Raw genomic sequence first — 22,917 nt, forward strand, 5'->3', positions numbered from 1 at the left:
CCAGAGAAGAACAATAACCACAGGAAATTGAACTTATGGTGTACCCCTATAACAGAGATATGACATAATTTCCCATGAAAGGGTTTATCTTGCTAAGTGCACATTTCACTAGAAATAGTTAGCTGTCCATAGATTTTTTTTTAAAAAAATGTGTTGGCTAAGAATCTTTAAAACAAGGAGATTTCTTAAGTGTTGCAAATGCAATATACATCCCTAAGCTTTGGTAGTAGAGAAGGGAGCTGTCATTCTCATATAATTTAATCTCTCATTCTTAAATTGATACAGTATTATTTAAACTACTTGAAATGACTAAAATGATTTTTATTAAATTCTATTATCAGCCTTCTCCAAAACAGGTACCTACCAGAATAATTATCTCTCTTCAGCCCTGCGGATTGCAACAGATGCTGGATCAAGAGTCACTAATACGTAGATACAAAACCATTTTCCTCTTCTCCATTTGACTCTGTTTATGCTTCCTGTTTCACAGCTTCTGCAGAGTTAGAAAGAAATGCTTTAAGCAGAAGTGTAAGAAAGAGAGGACATTTTGCTCATTTCCTTCTTTTCCAATATGTCAAACCCTAGTTTTTTAAAGTGCTGCTTAAAGTATCTGGTAGAAGGCTGAACAGGCAGAATTTATATTGTATGTTCCAAAAATGTTACCCCATATTATACAGAATACAGTTTCACAGAGTTGGGTATCTTGGAGGTCTTCTAGTCTAATCCTTGGCTCAAGACCTTATACCATTCTGGACAATTGACTGTATCCTTTCTTGAAAACCTCCAGAGATGGAGCACCCACAACTTCTGGAGGCAAGCTTTCCACTGATTAATTGTAATATCTTGAATATATTACTATCTTGTAGAAACGGATAGATCAGAGTAAAGTGGAGACACCAGAAAGAAATGTGGCTGAATTTAGTTCCTTAAGACCAGATTATGGGCTGCAGAGTCACCTAAGCAGTTGTCTAAAGGATTTCTTCTTCTGAAAGTTAAAAAAAAACACCCATTCTTATTCCCAAGGCAATGAAAATAGAATCCTACAAGTCCAAAATATTTGTGTTCCCGTTGAATAAGACACAATTTAAAATCTGTTGAAAGGTTGGGCATTGATGTCACTATCTGTTCTGGAGCCAGGAGTTTCTATTATAAGTCAAGACGGTAGTAAGTTGAGGCACCAATGATTTTATGACTTTTTTGGTGGCAGCCATTAAAACAAATCAATATATTATTATGGGCATTTTTTGCTGGAAACTGGCCAAAAAGTGCCCCAAACCAGCAAAAATCATTGCAAATTGCAGTCACGTGACTGTGGAATGCTGCAACTGGTCATAAAGGTGAGCATCTGAAATGTAGTCATATGACCACAGGCTGTATGCAGGCATTGGAACTCCAGATCTGAGCCATAAGTAATTTGGGGGGGGGGGTCTTTTGTAATTTTGAATGGTTGCTAAGCAACTTGTTGCAAATAGCTTTTGGGAGTCCTTTGAAAGTTTGGATGGTTGCTAAGCAACTGGTCGTAAGTGGAGCACTAACTATATAAAGAATAAAGGTGACCCTACAGATTTTACTCCGCTGGTCGTAACCAACTATGGGGGGTGGTGCTCATGTCCATTTCAGGGCCATTGAGCCAGCATTGTCTGAAGATGTTTCCATAGGCATGTGGCTAGCATTATGTCACAAAGTGCTGTTACCTTCCCACCTAAGTAGTACCTACTCATCTACCCTCATTTGCATGTTTTTGAATTGCTAGCTGGGTAGGAGCTAGGGCAAGAACGGGATCTCACCCCATCACGTGGTGCTTGGGTTTTGAACCTGGGCTGTTGACTTTCAAGTAAACAAGCCTAGTGTCTTAACCTCTAAGCCATCTTGCCACCTCTGTATAAAGAATAGACTTGAGTAAATTATTATGTTGTTGGAAAGGCAATCAGATTACAGCTTCACTGAAACTTACCTTTCTGCAGTATCCTATCATAGTTCTGTTTTGTGAGAGAGCTATTACATGTGTTAACTTTGAGATAAGTATTAATATTCTCAGATGTTCATATTGTTTTGAACTGTATTCCTACTGCATAGAAATTGCTATGTGTACAAAGAAAGTGGTTTCTGTGTCCTACTTAGAGCTAAAATGTTTATTCTTCAGTTCTGGAAAGATGAATATATTGTCTCAAGCTTCAGTAAATAGTGCTATTTACTGAAAGAAGTATAAATTTTGTATGCATAAAAACTTTTTTGTGTATGTATATTTGAAAGTTTCTATATGTATTTACAAATAATTTGTCTTTTATTTTTTGTTGTTGTTTTCTTTTGGTTTGCTCTTGCAGTATTCATTTTCTTTTCTTTATACCTTTCTGTATTGTTTAGGTTTTCTTCATGCTTTTTTGGTATTCAACTGCAGTTATTGAAGAAAAATAGAAACTTCCATCTGACACATTGCTGGTGAGAAAATAGAGAGGCTGTGACTTATGTCTTCAAAGCTCTAGAATGCTGCAAGTGTTTCTACTGCAAACTCTTTCTGCATTCTACCCATATTGGGTTGCACAATGGACTAGAAAGTTTGTCTGGAAATCTGGCATGCCATGACAAAGCAGAAGACCTTCTGGGGGTATTCCATTGTTGGAATGTTCCTGAGATATGACTAAGATGAATGGCCATCGCCAAAGATAAGCAGCATCATGAGAAGATTCTGTCAGAGTCTTCTTGCTGGCAAAATGTTCTGAATTGCCATTATGAGCAGGCTGGCTAATCGCAACCTAACACTTTATGGGACTTCAAATCAGCTGCCTGTGCCAAACAATGTAAGCTTTCTTAAAACTGTGGAGCTGATTGTTGAGTTTGATGCTATTCTTTGGCAGTATCTAAGATGAGTCATCACCCAAAATATTTACACGCATCCCTTCCTTGGAAAACAATTTAAAATGAGATCACACAATTCTTGGCATTGAAAGATTAAAGAGAGCAGAGAACTGTTCTGTTATTCTGTTGTGCATGCCTAATATCAGACATACAAAGTAAATTAATGGTGTATTTTCTAACAAGAAGTTAGGAAAAATGTTTCTGCAGTAGGAAGCAACAAAGAATATTTTCTAGGCAATATGGAAGGGAAGAGGAATGGATCTGAGAGATGAATCCTCCATAAGCTTTTGTCCTGTCCATTCCTCATTCAGTGATTGCAATGGTCAGATGCTTATATTTTTTTTAAAAAACTTCTAATGAATGTGCTTTTCTCTAAACTGAGGAATTTTTGAATGGTAAATTTTGAAGCAACATCCGAGAACATCAGTTCTCATAATGAAACTAGTGAGAGTCACATGATGGCAAGTTACGTGTAGGTGACAAATCTTATTAAAGACCACAGAGGGAAGACAGACGATTCCACAACCAATATTAAACATGATGCTACGTATGAGAAGTGAAAGAATATACAATAAAAGCACCACAAACATACATGATTTCAAATTTCTACGTGGGTTCATATTGTTGTAAATGTGGTGAGCAAAAGACTGGATTCAGGTCAAATGGCGGAACAAGTGAACAAAGCAGTTTTATACCAACACTCTTATTTATCAGGCAGGGAAATTTTCTTAAAATGTTCTAAGGAGTCCACAGATATTGGCAAAGGAATTCCCCAATGAAGCTATTTTCCCACTCATTCAAGAATTCAAGTACTGTATTACAGAAGAAGAAATGTTGAATAGAAAACATGAGATAATCTCAAACAACAATTTGAACTTCATTTCTTTTTGCAAGTACAAATAAATAAATAAAGGGATTCTAGATTGTGCAATACAACCAGTTGGGTAATGTTCGCTGTGGCTTATATTTGGGATGTTGTTCAATATTGCAATCTCCTTGGTATATCTGAAGAAAACTGACACCAACCATTCTGGACATAGACATAGTATTCACACATGATAACACATATAATGTTGATGTGAGTAATTTGGGTGACAAACTGAAACAATTTCAAGATGCATCTCAAAATGATAAACTACAAAGGCTACCCTGGAATCAGTCGCATCTGTAAGGGGACAAGAAGATCTGACCTGTCTACCTTAGACGAGTTCAAATCACCAGGACCGGACAGATTACACCCCAGGGTTCTGAAGGAACTGGCAGATGAGATCTCAGAACTACGGAACTATATCTTTCAGAGATCCTGGAGCACCGGGCAACTGCCAGAGGACTGGAAAAGAGCTGATGTGGTTCCCATCTTCAAAACGGAAAAAAAATAGATTCAGGAAACTATAGACCTATCAGCCTGACCTCAATACCAGGAAAGATTCTGGAAAAGATAATCAAGCAACGAATTAGCGAACACTTAGAAGTAAACAAAGTACCGGTAATAGCCAAAAGCCACCATGGGTTTGTCAAAAACAGATCATGCCAGACTAATCTTATTGCATTCTTTGACAAAGTGACAAAATTAGTGGACCAGAGGAATGCCATCGATATAGTTTACTTGGACTTCAGTAAGACATTTGATAAGGTAGACCATAACCTACTTCTAGATAAAGTAGAAGAATGTGGGTTGGACAGCATCACCACCAGATGGATTCATAAGTGACTGACTAACCGCACTCAACGTGTAGTCCTCAATGGAACTGCATCTACATGGAGGGAAGTATGCAGTGGAGTACCCCAAGTCTCTGTTTTAGGCCCAGTACTCTTCAACATCTTCATCAATGATTTGGATGAGGGGATAAATGGGGAACTCATCAAATTTGCAGATGACACCAAGCTGGCAGGAGTAGCCAACACTCCAGAAGACAGGCTTAAGTTACAGAAGGATCTTGACAAACTTGAACATTGGGCACTATCTAATAAAATGAAATTCAATGGTGAAAAGAGTAAGGTTCTACATTTAGGGAAGAAAAACGAAATGCACAGGTACAGTATATGTGGTACCTTGCTCAATAGTAGTAACTGTGAGAAGAATCTTGGAGCTCTAGTGGACAACCATTTAAATATGAGCCAGCAGTGTGTAGCAGCTGCCAAAAAAGCCAACACAGTTCTAGGCTACATAAACAGAGGGATAGAATCAAGATCACGTGAAGTGTTAATACCACTTTATAAAGCCTTGGTAAGGCCACACTTGGAATACTGCATTCAGTTATTGGTCACCATGATGTAGAAAAGATGTGGAGATTCTAGAAAGAGTGCAGAGAAGAGCAACAAAGATGATTAGGGGACTGGAGACTAAAACATATGAAGAACAGTTGCAGGAACTGGGTATGTCTAGTTTAATGAAAAGAGGGACTAGGGGAGACATGATAGCAGTGTTCCAATATCTCAGGGGTTTCCACAAAGAAGAGGGAGTCAAACTATTCTCCAAGGCACCTGAGGGTAGGACAAGAAGCAATGGGTGGAAACGAATCAAGGAGAGAAGCAACTTAGAACTGAGGAGAAATTTCCTGACAGTTAACAACAATTAATCAGTGGAACAGCTTGCTTCCAGAAGTTGTGAATGCCCCAACACTGGAAGTCTTTAAGAAGATATTGGATAGCCATTTGTCTGGAACGGTATAGGGTTTCCTGCCTAGGCAGGGGGTTGAACTAGAAGACCTCCAAGGTCCCTTCCAACTCTGCTATTGTATTGTATTGTATTATTGTAGTGGAAGCAGTATTCTTCTATGTGCATCATAATATCATACACATTCTTTAAAGAGTTATGTTGATAAGTGCTAGCGGTGAACAGGCTTGCCTCCCACTTGGAAGGTTGAGAGTTCAGCGCTAGGGAGCAACAGATGTTTCTCTCCCAGGGTGCAAAGAAAAAATATCTGCTGCAAACTCTGTGTAGGCGCCAGGAAGAGCATCCAGCCAGTAAATGTTCAGTTCCATCCAATCGCCGACTCCGCCCCAAATTAACGGATTACAGGGTCATAAAAAGGAAGTGTCTATGTGTATGTATGTATGTATGTATGTATGTATGTATGTACGTACATATAGTACACACACACACACAAAGAAAACTATCCTTTTTTTCTATTTATTAAAACATTTGAAAAACAAGGGAAAAACAGATTACAAAATAGACACAAAGGGGGAAATTAGTGGATAAAAGGATATCAGCAAATAAACAGTGAATTTACAATTTGATATTAAAAGTTCAGTATTTATTAGTGGATTGATTGTGTAGAACTAAATACATTTATCTTTTTTTTTTTTATAAAAAAGAAATATCTGAACAAGAATATCATCATTATTCATCATTATTCCAAGGATAAATACATGAAATATATTTGGCAGCATATACATTTACTATTTTTTTTAAAAAAGAAGGAAAAATCAGTAGAAACATAAGTATTTGTTTTCAAATTCCTTCCCATATACTCTAACATATCATTACAATCAACATGTTTATTGACATTTGAAATTATACCACTTGTTCTCCCCCTAAAAATAGTTATGTTTTTGTGTGTTGTATGAGACATAGGAGAGCCATTTTGCTTAAATTAGGTCAAGCTTCTGTTCTAAATATGTATTATCCAACTAGCAGGTTGGATAACCGTGCTTTGCTACGGAACTGGAACAGCAGTAGGTAGCATTCTTCACCATCATGCTCCATTATGCTGTAGTTGTAAAAGGCAGCAACAGACATGGTCTTCTTGAGAGGAACCTTGGTGTTTGGGTCACACTGAGGTATATTGATGAAATAGGGAGGTGGACTTTACTACCACTGCAGCACATCCCAGGACTCTCATCCTGCCACTTTAGAGCACGGGACCAGGCACAGGGTAACCAGGGTCCAAGATCAACAACCTTGTCAAGTAATCAATCTGAGGTTCATATTTAAAACCAGACAAATACTTATTAGTCCAAGGCATTGATCTCATTTGTGACTGATTAATGTAGGGGTTATTAGATGTATACCTTTTTACAGCCTGTCTACTGACTTGGGGATGAGTTTGATGATAATTGTGTGCAGCTTCCCTTACTTGTGTTTTCCTAATCGCATCTGTAAATGTTTTTCTGCATTTTTTGTGTCTTTTCCCTTTAATTGGTGTTACAGTAGAACATACACACACACACACACACACACACTTTTCTTGCAATAATTACTTCCAGATTAAAATATTTGAGGGTGAAATAAGAGGTAAAGTTCTTGGTATTATTATTATTTTATAAAATTCTATGTTTTTATAAAGCTTTATTTCATAATCTGTCCTTTCTTTTATATCCTGAAACCATAAATATCTGCGAAGTCCATTAGCTTCTCCCACTATTGGAGATTTTATCCATTTAATTTTCCATGACAAACAATTTGAAGGACAACATAATTTGAAATTTGGAAAAGCAAGTCTGTATTTTTTGCAATGTTTTTGTTGCTCTTCATATACTCCTAAAACTTCCTCTTGTTAGTAGAGAAAGCAGCTTCCCCAAACTGTAGTTAATAAAAGCACAACTTTATACCACAATAACACAGGAAAAGCTGGTTGCCTATGTCAAGGCAACATAAGCTGGCCAAAACTGGTCCTTCAGGAAGCAGTTCAGACCAAGGTAGCCAGGAATGTACCCTCATAATTCTTTAAACAGATAAAAATCCCAGTGTTTATTATGCAGACAATCCAAGTTATATTTGTTCTTTGGTCATTTGAGATTTACTTAATGTTTTTTTAAAAAACAAACCCATGTTAAGTGTTATTGAAATACGTAAGCAAAGTAGTACAGTGAGAAGAGAGATATGGCACAATGAAGAATCTTCAGGGTTTTGACCCTAATAAAAACCATGGAGACAGCATGATTGTCAAAATGGCACAGGAAAATCCTATTGAGATAGATTTAAACCTGGGTTCCTTTGAGCCCAGTCTCACATCTTAATTGCTGCTCCATGTACTAGCTCCAGATATGAGAGACAATAAAAGAATAATTTTAGAACCAAAGTTCTTGTGGTAAGTCAACCAAGAATCAAAATTAGAAAAAACCTTGTACCTCACCTTGCAAACAAACCCCAAACAGCAACCATTAAATCTGAAACTAAATAGCAATAGCTCCTTCACATTTCAATAAAAAGAAGCTAATCCATAGAAAAATGATTTAACATTCTTAAACCTTGATGCGTTAAAATATCTTTGTCATAATCCAGCTACATTTCTCAGTAATAGGACTATACAGCATATAGGTTGGTGACAGGGGAAGGGAAGTGGGATTGTGGGGAGGTGTCCCTCTGTCCATTGCAGTGCCGCCACTGAAACTAATATCTGAAGCAGATACCCAATGATTAAGAAGGATGGATTTATGGTTCCTTAGCTTCTTTTGAGTGTATGCTGCACTTTAGGCTGAAAGTTGCTGTTTTTATTATGAAGAAGATTAGAAAAAAAATAGGCAAATTCCTCAGGCCACATTCAGTCAACACGTGGTGTTGTTCCAGGAAGATAAAATTATTGGTTTTAGGGCGTAGTATTTCATATGACGTTCCTATTCTTATTCAATCAGGAAAAACCTTTGTATTGGCAAACTAACAAATGTTCTGCCTTAGCAAAACAAATATATTTCAGTTCATGTCCAAAGCTGCATGACCTTTCTCTTTTGGTTAATCTTCTCCTTACTTGCTCCTAGTACTTACTAGTATTATGAGAGTGTTTTCTCTCAGAAAAAAAAAAGAAATGGATGAGGATGGGAGGCAATACAGTTGAATACATGTTAGGCAAATACAAAAAACTGTAAGTTGTAGCCAAGTTCTCCCATTTGTATTCATAACACACATTCCATGCAACTCTGGCCTTTGAGTTTATGATCCAAGCATGATCCAAGATTGCAGTCTAGTCATGCAGCAGATATCCTTTTTGGTTTCTTTGATAGCACAAAGATCGGATTAGAATTTTCTGTGTATGGGCTGTGTACAGGCCCTTTTCAATTTTTGCCAACTCCTTTGAGATGTTATTATATAAAAGGGATTTAGAGCTTTTAAAAAGGAACAAAACAACGATTGTAGCCGTCTTGCAGTCTTGTTATTTATAAACTCTTGGGAAGAGTTTATGAATCTGTTTAAAAATGTAGTTGAGAAAGCACTAACTTAAAAGGAAACATCCAGGTAGCCTCAGTTGGCTGTGGGACACAAGTGAGAGTCTCCTTCACCTAAGTCAGAAAAGAGCCATAAAGACCAGAATGGTGCTGATGGAAGCCCAGATGTCATGAAAACAAGCACAAGGGCTTCCAAGACTGCTGAGATCCACCTTGGTTGAATTAAAAGAAGTAACTGTCAGATAGCTACTATGGGAGAAGTGTTTATGGGAGAAAGAGGACAACTACAGATTCCCAGATGCACCTCCATCAATTCCAACAGCCTCAAGTCCTTGTCATTTGTGATTTCCCTATCTGTGGTTTTATACTGGAATGAAACTTTTGCAATTAACAAGGAGGCATTGTATATCTAGTTATTAAAAGGCATAATACAAATACATAATACAAAGGAGTGATAAATCCTACAACAGCCATCCAGCCTAGTCAGGAAACACAATAGAAATGGGCAAATAGGAGAACCTTGTACCAAGACTACTGCAACTTTGGAGGAAAAAGCCACTGTGACAGGAGAGAAGATTGAAATCTAGTAAATTATTGCAGCAAGGATGAGCAAAAGAAATTGTAACTGGAGAGACACCATTATCTTGAAGGAGATAGGCAACTAGCAAGTTCAGATTACATGATACATGAGCCTATGCCCAGGAGGGACACAAGGGTAGTATGGTTCTTTGTGTTTACAAAACATTGCACTAAACAGGGGAGCTAAAGGCAGCATTCCAGAGTACCTGTCTGATCAAATCCAACATGGATGAAGGAGGTTAGGAAGCTCTTTGACCCTGGGCTTACTTGGAGGGCATGGCAAGGGAATCCCTGCCAGTTCATTTCTTTATATATTTCCAAAACTTTGAGTTTTTTTAATTTTGCATTATTTAGGGGATGTTCTTTCCTTGTTTTTAATTTAAAAATATCAGAGAAGATACCCTTAATGCCCAGATTTAGATATTTATCATGGGCCATTATTACATCTCAAACAGAACAGTTAAATAGATGGAAACTTTAATCTTCATAATTGAATAGCACCCCTTGAGTTTTATGGAGGTGGAGAGGGAAGTTTGGAGATGTTTTAATAAACTGTGCAGTGGTTTGGCTAGAACTAAAGACCACATGGGAAAAGACATTATTTTCCAGCTGGCACAAGAGGTCCATTTGCAATCTCTCTTGTTTACAAAAGGACAATTTATACATTCTTTTTAATTTGTGCAAACCTCTGGACTTATTGTTCTACAAGTATGCATATTGTCCTAAATCCTAAAAGAGCGTACTGGTATTCAACCACTTGATACCAGAAGACTATCAAATAATTTAAGGGACTTTCCCAAATATTGTGATGAGCCACTGACCTCCCATTTCTTATGTTTGAAGTTGACTTTCTATCCTGAGTAAAGGGATGTGATGGCTCAGTGGCTAAAACAGAGCTTGTGAATCAGAAAGGTCGGCAATGCAGTGGTTCGAATCCCTAGTGGTGTAACGGAGTGAGCTCCCGTTACTTGTCCCAGCTTCTGCCAACTTAGCAGTTTGAAAGCACGTAAAAAATGCAAGTAGAAAAATAGGAACCACCTTTGGTGGGAAGGTGTGCCTTCGGCATTTAGTCATGCCAGCCACATGATCACGGAGACGTCTTCGGACAGCACTGGCTCTTTGGCTTTGAAAAGGAGATGGGCACCATCCCCTAGAGTCGGGAACAACTAGCACATATGTGCGAGGGAAACCTTTACCTTTACTGATTGAATAACAAAGCTAGGGCTGATTGTGATTTTGTAGCTTCTTGTAAATCCTGTGTGCTTTCATAGAGCCACAGTTCAGCCCGATTTTGAGTCATTCAAGTTGCAAATCTGGAGGTCAATTTTTAACACCACTCCAACAGGTGGAAAGAAATTGGACCTTTGTACTCTGTTGTCTATCCTCCCTGAGTGAAAATTCATTTTCTTTGCATTGCTTCATCAGTCCCATATGTTTTTTTTAAAAAAGTACATATTTATCACATCAGATGGTCCATAAATGTCTACTTTAATGCTTTAATAAGGCCAAACAGAAACATCACCTGGCAGGTGAGAATACAGTATGCTGTATTAGTATATATGGCTGAATGCTAAGCACTATCAACACAGCTCTAGGACGCAATTTTTTAAAGTGACACCTCAACCTTGATATTAAGAGTAATCCTTGATTTGTAACAGTGGCTGTCAATGAATGATATGCCAAATGAGTCTAGGCAAGGCACAAATTCCATCCTCAAATTGAGAAACATGAGAGGGGTGAGAGCAGGTGGCCTCCAGTTGAGTGTGCCAAAACAAAGGAAGCAAGTACATTTTGGCAGAACATTTGGTGAAGTCCAGGACTGGAACAGCTACTGAAAGGTTCTGGCTTAGGAGCCAAAATAATGTTTTGCACTGGTTAGTTCACTTAATAATATCTGTTTGTTTTAATTTGAGTTTAGAAAAAGCAAATTCCTACACTATAAAGTACTGTTTTGTTCTATTTTAATTACAAAAAGTATTGTAAACAGTATCAATGCATTTTAAAAGGCTTACTATAAGTGATAAGCCTAAGAGAATGCCTATAAAGAATGGTTATTTTACTAGAACCCAAATTTGTGAAAAGAAATGGCTGAGAAACATTAAATTGAAAGATGTTTCGGAAAAACATACATGAGCAACATGTTTTAAGTTGCTATAGCAACACAACTAACATAAAGAAAGCATTTTAAAAGATAGTGTCTTTATCAAGAAAACACACTGAAAGTTGTTGTCAACCAGATAAATTGCAAAAGCTAACCTACAGATTATTGTTCTGCAAAATGTTACAACAAAGATAATAGTGTTTGCTTCATTTAGCAGGGTTTGTTTGAATCTGATACAAAATAGTGACAAGGGACAGCAAAATCAAGAAGTTTTTGCCTTTGCTCTTGTAAGTGCCTCTTCTGTTATGTCAGCCTGGGGTGATTTACATTTTCAAGCTGGAGAAGGAAGCCAGCTCCCTATAATCATCCAGTAGTATATGATGGAAGACAGAATTTGGCAAAAATAGTGTAATTCCTTTTCACAGCTATGCAATATTCAAATAGAGCTTCATGAACTCTTACCTCAGCTATGAGTTAGCCTTATATGACAAGCATTCCAAACCTTGGATGAATAAAGTAACTCCCTTAGCACTGATTTTCATGAAGGGAAAATGATTAACTGAAGTAAATTGCAACCACTCCCAAAGTTATAACATAACAAAACATGAAAAGAATTATACACAGATAGACTTCCCAATCTCAGATGTTTAATTATGAATTGTTGAGAACACAATGCCATTAACCAATATTTATATATATTGTTGATAAAATGTAAGGTTTACCAATCCTAACCAATATCCCAACCAATTTGTTGTGTAGTTCTTATATTAAGCAAATGACTTTCTTTAAAGACTCTAAAAAGAGGTTCCCTTTCAGCTTCCTTCTACTACCCCAAAATTGTTTTCAAATTGGAATTTGAAGTGCCAAGCTAACATGTCTCTTATGTTAAGATGTCCTTCTAATATAGTAAGAGCATGCAGGAATTCACCATTTATGACATGGGCCATAAAGCAGCAGTGATGCAGAAAACAATTTTAGTTAATCAATTGACTTAAGGACTATAAAACAAAGTTCCTAAACTCACGGGCACCTGAACACAATTGATAATTTAAAAAGTCAGCTCTAGATTTCCCTATTTGATTGAACTTGAAAATATTCAAGTGTCAGTTTTTGTAGTTTCTTTATCCAATGTTGAATTTACGTGGAAACAAAAGAAGTGCTTTTAGTGTCAATCAGTTGAAAAAGCTCTGCATATTCCATGCCTGAAATTAGGGGATAATATAAAAAGCTAAACTTTCATTTTCTAGTTTTAGCAGAAATTCTTATGTATGTCCTCCACTTATAATACATCTCTCCTATTTCTGCCCGTTAGAATTTTATATTTCAAAAAGACTGAATTAAATCACTTATGCAGATGCCCAATGTTCTTGCCTTACATAAAGCACAGAGTTTGTTCAAAGTACTCTGATGGAATTTTCCAGAAGAGCTTGTTCCTCAAACTTCCTGAAATGGCTTGCTAAAAAGCACCGCACTTGTTTTCCTTCTGTTGTTCAGACAGTTCCCTTATGTAATCAATTAGGGTAACAATTCTTGGAATGCAATTACAGCAATTGTGTTTACAGCAGAAAAGATACCAGAGAAAGCAGAAGGCCATTCAGAGAACTTTATTCCACCTAGTGGCAGAAAGATATTCTACCATGTAGTGTTATTTGAAAAGCTTATGTCACATCATAAATTGACTACTGAAAGTTATCAAAAATCCAAATCCCATACCTGGTACTGAGTTAAAACTTAAGACAAATATTTTGGTATGTCCTTTAGTAAGTTAAGTAAGGGTTCTATAATGTTATTGAAAGGTATTAAAACCTCAAATCTTATAAAACCTCAAAAATCAGTTTAATTAAACTTCTTAGTATGACAATGGAAAATGTTTTGTTGTTATGGTCAAAAATCAACAATTCACATGTTGTTGTATAGAATATATTTATTGCTTTGGTGTCTATTTGCTAAACTGGTATGAGCCTATTTATCTCAGAGAGAATCCTATTGAACCAGCCCTCCAATAAGGTATATGGCATATATTAAAGTATGCCCAAGAGAAGGTTCTGTATTACCCATGCAATTCCAAATTAGTGAAATAATTACCATGTTTCCCCAATTACCATGTTTGATCCCTGAAATAAGCACTTGGCCTTATTTTCGGGGAGGTCTTATTATTTTGGAGATGCAGGAGGTGGCAAGCGTGATCACCTCATGGCTGCTGCTGTGTTGCAATATTTTCAGAGAGGTCTTATTTTGGGGGGAGGGCTTATTTTAGTGCATGCACTCAAAAGTATAATTGGGCTTATTATCCAGTGAGGTCAGGGTAGCTAGCTTCAGATGACATTTAAATAATTCTTCAATCTTAGATACATAACATTTGAAACATACAGTTTTACAGTACTGAAAATAAGGTTTCTGATAGACCACCATATGGCAAAAGGATATATATATATATACTGAGGCTCTTTCCCAAACTGAGTAAACTGCAAGGGTTGTTAAGGGGTCAAACGTTTATTTTTAACCATAAAGTGAAAATTACCAGCCATGTAAATCACCATCCTAGACAACCTAGACTTCAGCTGTAAGTTTGCATTATACCTGGAAACATCTGAATTGATTCCAGCAAAGCATAGCTAGAATATGAACTGAACTGAAATCCAATGAGGGGCTGCAACAAACATTTCAGTGCAAATTATTTGATGGGGAAGGTGGGATTTTTTGAGTGGAAGAACTTCAGTATTGTTGCACCATTTGTCTAAGATATTGGTACATGATTAACCTGAGCTTCCCTCTCATTCTAAAAGTATGCCTAGTTAATTTTCCTGAATTTGTCAGTTGGTTATTCTAGAACAGTTAGCATAATCTTGTTTTCTGGTAATTAATCTGGAGACACTTATCAGAGAAATACGGTGCAAGAGCTCTCAAGGCTCTCGTATGATAAATTTGAGAATGGGATAAAACTATCACAGCTTTAGAATTGGCAGCCACTGGTTAGTTAGTTTGGAAGAAATAGTGGAGATGCTTGATTAGAGATTTATTCACATTAAAAATATACCCCTTATTTAATCCTTAACTTCTTGGACTGCATTTGATGTGCAGATTTGTATCTCTAGATGATAAAGTATCTATGTATGGTTATATCCATGAGCTTTCCCCATAGGGATACCCTTAAAATGGATTAAAAATTACACTTGGAATCAACAATGTTGCAAAGGGTAACTTGAAAGGATGGAGAACAGAAAAGTGTCACACGAAAACTGGTTAGTCTCATAGTTTTTCATGCTGAATTCAAATGTTCCAGGATTTTTCTATCAGGTACGGTATGTGAGTGATCAATAATTTACTTTTGATAATAGCCTGTATTTACAGTTTAATTTGTAGCACAGAAAGCAGTGTTGAATTATCTGGTGGTTTTTATCTCAAAGGCTAGCAATACTCAGCCAGTATGCTGGGACTCAACTTTTCTTGGTTTTTCCATGTTTCAAACATCCTGGGGAAATCATTCACCATACTCATCACTGAGTAGTTAGTGTTGTTAGGGGAAAAAGTCCAAGTGAATGTCCAAGAAATGAACTTTCAATGGCATGTTACATTCATTAGTATTTTGTGAATTTCTTGCTTTATTATTCCCAAAACTGTTTGTGAAAAAATGAGGTATATTTGGGGCATTATTTGAGCTTGATGTTTTTTTTTCTTTTTACTATCCTTCTCATGGAAAAAAAACACCTTACTTTGTGTATCCAAATTGCAGGCTGAGAAAAGTATAGTGACTTTCAGTTCTCCAAATATACTCCATTTATATTTTTCACACTGGATCTTTTCTTTCTTGTTCTCATGTAACACTTTCCTGTTAGCAGCATGGGCCCACATGTAGAAAATAAATTATTCCCATTATGAAAAAGACCCTTCCGTCTTAACTTTCAAGGAGTCAATTATTTACATTGTGTTCATGACCAAGAGTCTCCATAACGGAATAAACATATTTACAAAACACTAGTCCATCTTATTGGGAGAATAAATTGTTACATTCATTATGGTGGCTATGAAAGAAAAAAAAACCCTTAACTATCATGACAGTGAAGATTCCCTTTCATTTTGATCTTAAAAGTTCATCCTGCTTCTAAGACTTCAAATCATAAACAAGATTGTTCAGATCCCCTTGCATCAACAAATGTGGCTCATTTTAGATAACCTGAAATGTTAGATCAGAATTAAACATTTCCTTTTCTGCTTTACCTAAGCACAACCATTATATTAGTCGCTGTCACTAACTGTCCCATTTTTAGAAGCTTTGATACAGTAAAACTTTTACATGGGTACCTTCATTTCAGATGGTAAATCTGGGTATTTCATAGTGTGGTTATTTTACAGGTGATCCCTGTTGTGTTTGTTATGCAGAAATAACATAACTTGGAGGTGGGGAGTGGATTGATCCCTCCAAACTAAACATATCTGATACAGATATGCTACTATAGTGAACATAAAGCACCATGCCACTAATTGAACGGAATAATAGGGTCACAAAAAACTAAGCCTGATAAAAAAAAACCTGACCTCATTTTTTAATTCAGCATGAAAAAGGTTGCTTAGAAGACTTATTACAATCCTTATGAGACAATTGTTGACTGCGTTATATTTCCACCTGATATGAATTTGACCAATGGAGGAAAACTTGGTTCTTCTCTTCCTGCAGAATTTGGGCACTACTCTTCAATAAATTCTTACCTGGAAAAAATAGTAAGAGATATGATCAGTAAGCTTCAAACTTAAAATCCAGTCAATTTTGCCTCAATTTTCTAAAGTCATACAAACAAGTTCAACACACACCCTGTCTCCATCTGGGCTTGACTGAGAGAAAATAAGCCTGGGCCAAAGGTATACATAAAATATAATTAAATCAACTTCCTTTAAGGATAAAATGCTCTATTAAAACTCAACAATTTACACAGGATGCAGAATTATTAAACCTAGCAAGGGCAAATGGAATGAGGCAAAGTGAGAATATAGATGCTTAAAACTTTCTAATCTTATTAGACATCTACACTTACCGCATTCATGTGTGTGCTGGAGCACTGCTTGGGAATTATGTCCATCAGCAGATAGCAATGTATTCAATTTATATGTTCAATTCTTGAAAACTAATTTCAGGCAACATTTATTGTGGAACACTTCTATAAATGTTTAATATTTTGCATATTCAAAATGCTTCGTTAATAAACACTTTTTAGAATCCACATCCATCCTAGAGTTTTACAATGGTGTCCTCTTTTACAGATTTAAAAACCTGCTAAGCAGAATGAAATTACTGGACAAGAAGTGGTGGATGGAAATTAATCAAGGAGAGAAGCAACCTAGAACTACAGAGAAATTTCCTGACAGTGAGAACAATTAATCAGTGGAACAACTTGCCTCCAGAAGTTGTAAGCGCCACAACAGTCTTTAAGAAGAGATTGGACAACCATTTATCTGAAATGGTGTAGGGTTTCTTGCCTGAGCAGGGGTTGGATGAGAAGACCTCCAAGGTCCCTTCCAACGGTTTTTAGTTCTTCATATTTGACTAACCTAAGAACTGAATCTGAAATTTAATCTCCAATTTTTATTATATCATATTCTTGTTGCAGGCATTTAGGAGAAATATATGTCTTTGCTCCCCTATTTTATCCTTCCAACATCCTTCAATTAGTCAGGTTAAATAAGGGTCAGTCTAGAGATTATTACCCAATATCGTTCATCACATTTAAGAGTTGATTTTATGGCAATAAAACATTTAGCAACGTTGTTGAGGCAATGTTGGCCCTCTTTACAGAAGAGCTCCAAGACTGAGCACAAGGGCTCCCTGTGCCAAGGTGACCATTTAATTTAGCACTCCATGAACAAAGATAACCAGATTAATCTGTTACCTACAGAGCAGTAAGAGTGCATATATATATATATAATTCAAAACTGATGTTCAGCTCCACAAAATACAGCCAGTACAGCTTGGTGATAAAGATATTGGACTTGGAGGTGGAAGAGACTGCTTCAGGATCTTACTTAGCCACAGAGTTCATTGAATGATTTTAGACTAGTGATTGCAATCCAACCATGCAATGCAATCGTATGGGTATTACTGAATCTAATATTAGGAGAAACCTTAAGGAAACTGCACAGAAATGTTCAGAAACATGAATGCAATAACACAAACCTGTGGTGCTACGTATAAAATATAATGTAATATTGAATTATATAAAGGTAAAGGTTGGGCTTATATATACCAATTAATGTTTAATTTCACGTTTTCCTTATCGATTTAAAAGTCAATTTATTCCATCGAGAACATGGGAAGAAGTTGAAATACAATACCTATAAAGAGTTGCTGCAAATTAGTCTTTTTTTTTTCTGTTTTCTTCTCGCTTAATAAATTCAGCACCTGTAAGAAACACAGATTAGCCACAGGTAAAAATAAAAACGTATCTGCCGATTCCAATATTTATCACAAAAGCGATTAAATAAAACCAGTACAAGATCAGTTGCTTGTGCCTGGTTCCTCAGACTTTACTTTTTAAAAACAAAAGACAAATATACAGTAGTCACCAAATTAACAGCAGTCAAAGGCACAACAATCATATAAAACTATACACTGCACATCACAAGTTAGCACATCTTAAATTCCTGTATGGTATTCGGCCTGAATACCATACAGAAAAATCTGTCTGCAGTATCATACATGACCATCAGGTTCCTGTAAGAATGCTCACACCTGTTACTGCATAAGGCGGACCCCTAAAAGGAGCGTGCCGCCTTTTCTTAATCTAGGGCAAAGTCAGGCTCACTGGTAAAAAGCCGGACCCCAAGGAGACCCAGCCACACAGCAGCCATTTCCTAGCCCATGAACGTTAATGCCAGGCAAACTTTAGCACATATCTGAAATGTCCAAACGTGCAATGTTCTCCTCTCCACTAAGCCACCCGGTCCACATGTGCCAAATACCAAGTCCCATAAGCCGAAGGCAGCATGGCTTGAGAATGTGGGAAGGCACGAACAGGAGGGAGGAGAGACGGCGAGAAGCACCGGGGAGGAAGAAGCCCACCTTCTACATCACCGAGACTTACAGCTGTCCTATCTGGCGTCGGCTCTCCATCTTGAGATAGCGCTGGCGAGGAAAGCACGAGCGAACTCCGTCAGCCATCACGTTAGCGTCTCTTAGCAGGCCAGAGAAGGCGGGCCTCCGTTGCCGGGCCACTATTGCGCCTGCGCACTCAGAGGAACGACACCGCTCTCCCCCCAGCGATGGGGCAAAATGTTCCTTTTGCGCATGCTCCCCGTAGTTCTCTTCTACACCACGCTGTCACGGGGTAGACCGCGTTGTGGCAGCGTGAGCGTTAGTTGGTTAGTTAGACCAAATGCTACTTCATGGAGAATGAGTTTTCACGCTAGGGTGTCTGATTTATCGCTCTTTGTGTTCTTAACAGTGGTGTGTGTGTGTGTGTGTGTGGGTTGTTCGGAGCCCTCGCTGTTGAGCTGCACGGAGGCAATGCTCCCTGAAATAATAGAACTTTTTTCCATTTGCGTTGATAGCTCCAGCTTTAGAAATAGCATGACTAAAGCAATGTTTGTAAAAAGTGGAGTGTGATCTATTATTTAGAAATGACTACAAACGCGTGCCAACTCCTTACCAGAAGCCTTCTGCACTTCAGCTCCAATGTCAGATTGCATATACAGGTAGTCCTCGATTTATGATTTCAATTGAGCCCAGAACTTACGTTGCTAAGTGAGAAATGTTGCCCCCATAGTCGTTAAGTGAATCTGGCTTTGCCATTGACTTTGCTTGTTAGAAGGTTGCAAAAGGGATCACATGACCCCAGGACACTACATATGTCATATATGGATTAGAATATAATTCTTTATTGGCCAAGTGTGATTGGACACACAATAAATTTGTCTGCTGCATATGCTCTCAGTGTACATAAAAAAGCAAGATACGTTTGTCAAGAATCATTTACTTAATGATAGTCATAGGGTACAAATAAGCAATCAGGAAACAATATCAATGTAAATCCTAAGGATACAAGCCACAGTTAAGTCCTGCAGTCATAAGTGGGAAGAGATAGGTGATAAGAATGATGAGAGGACTAATAGTAAGAGTAATACTAATGCAGCCTTAGTGAATAGTTTGACAGTGGTGAGGGAATTATTTGTTTAGCAGAGTGATGGTGTTCAGGGAAAAACTGTCCTTGTGTCTAGTTGTCTTGGTGTGCAGTGCTCTCATTTTGAGGGTAGGAGTTGAAACAATTTATGTCCAGGATGCGAGGGGTCTGTAAGTATTTTCCCAGCCCTCTTTTTGACTTATGCCATGTACAGGTCCTCAGTGGAAGGCAGGTTGGCAGTAATTGTTTTTTCTGCAGTTCTAATTATCCTCTGAAGTCTCTGTGAATATGAACCATTTGTCAAGTATCTGAACGTAAATCTCATGACCAGGGGGATGCTGCAGCGTGTGAAAAATGGTCATAAATAACTTTTTTCAGTGCTGTTGTAACTTTGAAAGGTCACTAAAAATGAATTTAGGATTTGTTACATTTTGATTGTTAGATATGATAGATTATAGGAAGAAAAGAGACATGTACCTTTAGAGAAAGAGTTAAATTTACAACTGCTGTAGAGAAGATCAGTAATCATTTCTCTGTATCCTTTTTCTTTCTTGTCCACTTTATGTTTATTTTTCCCCTTGAACTTTTTACTTTCTCTTTTCTTTTTTACTTTATATTAGTTTTTATATTCTATTTTGCAACTTTTAATAACATTTTAAAAATGAATTGTGTGAGTGATGGTATTCTGTGTGATACTATGGAGCTGAAAGTTTAAATTTGAAGAAGCAGGAGAGGAAGAATATTAACACCTTGAAATGATGTATTGAAGAAGACTCCTGAGAATAGTGTGGACAACCCAGAAGATAAGCCAATGGATCATTAAATAATCAATCCTAAGTTGTCATTGGAAGCACAAATGACTAGGCTCAAGTTATCACAGTGTGGACATAAGGCAAATAATTATAAAATGTAGTTGGTTTTCTAAACAATTGTTCATTTTAAGCTAGGCAGGATGAGGTGAACTGTACAAATGTCCCAATATCAGATGTATGAGTATATAAATCATAGCATTTGTATAATAGCATCACACATTTTGTCATTTGCTTCTACACCATCACACCATCCCAGCAGATACTTTTGCCTCTTTTCAAGCTTTTGCATTGCCATAAATGGCCTTTGAGGACACATAGTTAATGCTATGCAAATTCTCCCATTGCCATTCCTTTGCCACTTGGCTTTTCTTCTAATCTCTAAGTTATTGTAGGGCCACCAGATCTGGCCTGCAAAAAAACAATCACTAAATGGCAGCAAAACAGGTATAAAAAGACAGTGCTTATCTTGTGGTCTGTGAGAGTTTTGCACACCAGATCAGATAGCTCTAAACATTTTTTTCATACAGTAGCACCATTGATTTAATTAATCTAAAAGTAATACATCCCATATCCTTTCAAAGCTAAATACAGAAGATCTGTTTATTAATGTTAATCAAGTCACAAGCAGTGTAAGGAAGAGCAATCATGCACTTTGTAGCTGAAGAGCCATTTTCATTCTCAACTATTAAGTAATTTGTGTGGCTTTGCAGTGAATATCACTCAAGTGTGTGACAAATATCCGTGGAGATAATTACTGAAATGGAACACAGCTCTCTGGGAATGTCTCTTTTCTTCCCTGACCAGTCACTCCTATTGTTTTATATGTGTACTGTAATAACATAGATTGATGTCAAGTCCAATATTGATGTCTCTGAAATACTATTCTGTCTGAATTTGACACTTCTATTTCATTAATAAGCTGTCCATGGATTTGTGGATCATGCTCTTGTTATGCATACCTTATGCTGATATTCTGGATACAACAAAACAATTCCCAATTTTTTACTTTTAATTTTTATCCCAAAGACTAATGGAAATATTAATCAAATACCTAACAATATTTTTGTATTTTGGTGCTCTAAAGAGCTGATGAAAAGCAAGTTTCTGTAAGGGAAGGGGTGTGAACTGTGCTTTCACTTCTTCATATATGGAAATTGCCCAAGTGGAAAGCCTTGTCCACCTTCTAATAAATAGAGTATTTTATTGTGGTTGATTTAATTATATGAAATCTGAGAAGATGATATATATATAATATATAATATATAATATTTTTGTCCATTCCAGCATCTAACTTTCTTAGTTCTTTTACCATTGAGGAAAAAAAATGAAAAAGGAATTGTTTGTGGTTTATGTATTCTGCCAAATGTGAAATATTCAAATAACCCAGCACTATATAGGTTTCCCCCATCCCATTTTGGTGATTTAAGATTAATCAGTTATAATATTTTTGACTATTATCCTCTAGAGCTGACATCTAGAACCAGGGACTTGTTCTTCCATCAGTGGCCCATTTAAACAATTTTCTGAAATCTTTCTGATCTTGTCTGAGTTTTTACATTGTGTTAGTTTGTGGAATAAGCACATAATTTTAAAGTCCATAGATAACACTAAGCCATAAACTATGGTATACTGACCAATGTGGATGCTCCATTACCGGAGGCTTTTAAGAAGAGACCCTATATCATTTGCCTGAAATGATATAGGGTCTCCTGCTTGAGCAGGAAGTTTGACTAGAAGACCTCCAAGGTCCCTTCCAACTCTGTTATTCTATTATTCTGAAGTAAACCAAACCAAGTAGGTGTGACTGGAATTGCTAATAGTCTTGACTCCATGTAAACTGTTTTTTTAAATAGACTTGTTTGTGCCTAAATTGTCCTAATACTTTAAAAATCCAGATACTTTCCTCCCAAATCCTGATTTTGACTCCCATGTTGAATCTCCTCATTTTGTCTGCTTAATTGACCCTGACCCCTAGGCTATTTTACCAATCATATTTCACAGGGAAATATAATGGAAAGCTTGGCTGTATTTTATTTATCTGTCTATTTATCTATCACATTTTGCTCACAGAGGGACTTTCCATTATCTTGGTAGCAATATAAATATTGTTGTTCTTTATTTTTTTTAAAACACACATCATACCACTGTCTTTTCCAAGGATCTATCTCAGTAATTTCCCAAGCAGTGTGAATGGTCTGTTCCTAAAGTTCTTCATTATAAATTAATACTGTCCAATTATATACTTGCTTTGCAAGAAATATTCATATTAGAAGCCAAGAATCATGAACTATTCAAAAGGGTAAAGTGGTTCACTAACCATCTCATTAAATACTTAATAAGAGCTAGTGGCCTA

At 36.9% G+C, this 22,917-nt stretch overlaps 1 long non-coding RNA gene and 1 other non-coding gene across 2 annotated transcripts; both read right to left on the bottom strand.

The window, feature by feature from the left end:
• Positions 1–13,233: 13,233 nt before the first annotated feature.
• LOC106537505 (uncharacterized) lies at positions 13,234–18,862 on the bottom strand. Its single transcript, XR_001312652.2, has 3 exons — positions 18,718–18,862; positions 17,969–18,035; positions 13,234–16,351 (listed from the first exon to the last, which is right to left on the bottom strand). It is a non-coding gene; the product is annotated as an uncharacterized LOC106537505 (long non-coding RNA).
• LOC148048150 (small Cajal body-specific RNA 16) lies at positions 18,313–18,496 on the bottom strand. Its single transcript, XR_015696185.1, has one exon.
• Positions 18,863–22,917: the final 4,055 nt, after the last annotated feature.

This window comes from Thamnophis sirtalis, unplaced genomic scaffold (assembly GCF_051295495.1).
Source record: "Thamnophis sirtalis isolate CommonGarterSnake01/CBP01778 unplaced genomic scaffold, rThaSir2_p1.2 scaffold_3, whole genome shotgun sequence".
Lineage (NCBI taxonomy): Eukaryota > Metazoa > Chordata > Lepidosauria > Squamata > Natricidae > Thamnophis > Thamnophis sirtalis.